The following is a 2551-nucleotide window of genomic DNA, read 5'->3' on the forward strand; positions in this document are numbered from 1 at the left end:
ACCTGCGACCTCTGCCATCCAGAGGTAGAATAATTTTCCTGCTTAATAGGCTGTGTGACAGTCGGATGTGCTTCCGACGGATAAAACTGATTTAAGGGCGCGCGACATCATTGCTGAGGCGTGGCAGTACGATTCTGATGCAGTAACGAGGTATATAGTGCGTTCTTTGTCTAACTGTGGCCTACGTGGCTGTGTGCTTCATCTGTCTGCCAGTTCTCATCCTGGCTGACTTTAAACAATTCAGCCAATTTTAACTAAATTTGACTGAAGGATAGAGTTTTCAAAGGTACTAATTGTTCCAGCTGTGTGGTGGAGGGAAGCATGTCCCCAAGAAGGAAAACTCATGTTTTTCAGGTCAGTTGGCAGGTCAGGCCACACACATGCACATGATTCAGCTAGTGCACACGCGCACAACTGCCTAAGGGTAATAGTGTCTAAAGCTTAGGGTATCCCTGGGGGTCATGTGGACAGATCATACAGGGGCCTCCTGAACTCAGAAACTAAACTAAAATGTGCCATCACAATAGTCCTAAAGTAGATATTTCCCATCTGCTTACTGCAGAGTTTTTGGAAACCTTCTGTAGAATCTGGGACTCAACATATTCCACAGGCTATTATTATATCAGGCTGAACTCCAGTGTGATCCTGTAGGGCAATTTCTATTCTGACCTTGGGCACTACCAACAACGATGAAAGCCTGCATGTATCAGAAAACGATAGACACACATACTACTCGACAAAGTCCTCCTGTTATTTTCCAGTATTTTCTCCATTCCTTCTGGGCAGAAAGGATAGGTGAACACCATGCAGCCTTGAAAACAGGAAAATATAAAAACTGACATGGAAGAGACTTAAGGGGCAATGCAGCCTCTCACGAAGTAGAGCTGATTTGCTAACAGATGACAAATATAAATTGTGCAGTGGGTGTATTTTACTTTTTAAATTCATACCTATGATTTTTTGTATCCTTAGTTCTTCTGTTGTACCATACTGTCAAAAAAAAAAAAAAAATCAGTTCATTTTACTTTGGTTTCATTGCTTTCATTGCAGAAGTGCTACATTTAAAATAGCATACTGTCCTGGTTTCGGCTGGGATAGAGTCAGTTTTCTTCCTAGTAGCTGGTATAGGGTTGTGTTTTGTATTTAGTGTGACAATAGTGTTGATAACACACTGATGTTTTAGTTGTTTCCAAATAGCACTTACCCTATTAAATGATTTTTAGTTTCCCGTGCTCCGCCAGCAAGCCAGTCTACAAGAAGCTGGGAGGGAGCACAGCCAGGACAGCTGACCTGAACTAGCCAAAGGGGTATTCCATACATGCTGTATGGCATTAAACCACAACACATATTAACAAATTTATATTCACTACAGCTCCATTAAGAGTCTTTCTATAGAATGAATACTGTATTTGCTTCTACCTGGCTTACTCATCTTCTGAGACAAATAGATGACAAAAAGGCCATTTCAGGTTTGCAGGGCATTTCTTATTTTAACTTAAACAGCATTGCTTAATTTTGGTAGTACTCAATATTTAATGGGTTATGGGAAAAATACTGTATCAGAAGAGAGCTTTCTGAATTAATTAAATCCTTCATACCGTATATACTCCATATTTGAGTCAAATTGTTTGTTTTTACATATGCATTATTCAGAGTACTTTTATTCAGAACTTTTCAGAAATGTTCTTTGCAGTCTCATCTGTAAGAAGAATTTATGGAATATCATGGTGGTTGTCAGAATTAGACTTCACTTTTTTAAGTGGAAAGTTTAGCTGAAAAATTGTGACTACAATGTATAGGAATAGTAATGGCTCTATCCAGCCTTATTGTGGTGTAAAGGGTAGTAACGTACATACTGAAGATTCTCTACAGATCAGAAACACATCTGTTGTCTTTTAAGAATACAGAAGGAATGATAATATGAACATCTCGTACTCAGTTCATTGTACTCAGTACATCACTTATTTGCCAGATCAGAAACTTTAAGTTGTAGTGATCAAATTAACAGTCTATTAAAGCCTTAAAGATTCTGTATTACATACAATTATCTTCCCCCTGGACCCAATGCATATGTATATAAATATAACAATAAAATCTCCATATCTGACTCATGTGGTTCTGACTCATTTTTATAAAGAGGGTCTGACTAATTTTTAAAAAATCTTCTTGGACAAATGGGAACAAAAATCCTTCACAAAGATGATTCATTTATTGTTTAGAAGGCATATGAAAGTGGCCATTAGGGGGTAATGTTCCTAAAACAAAGCTACCCCAAATCAATAAAACAGTTTCTATGCATGATTTTTCTCTTATTTTCATTGCAGTACGTGAGTTTTATCTTCAGTGTATTCATTTGAATCATTCTCACCTATGCCAATGTAAGAACAGAACTTGGGTCTCTACAACTTAATGTAACGAGAAGTAAAAAGAAAAGTCCTATTAGAAAAAAGGAAATGAATAGATGTTATTTTGCATAAAGTCTGCACCAAGTTAAAAGCTAAACCAGGAAGGAAGTTACCACCACTATGCTAGATGGGAGTGCTTCAGTGAC

This window comes from Accipiter gentilis, chromosome 3 (assembly GCF_929443795.1).
Source record: "Accipiter gentilis chromosome 3, bAccGen1.1, whole genome shotgun sequence".
Lineage (NCBI taxonomy): Eukaryota > Metazoa > Chordata > Aves > Accipitriformes > Accipitridae > Astur > Astur gentilis.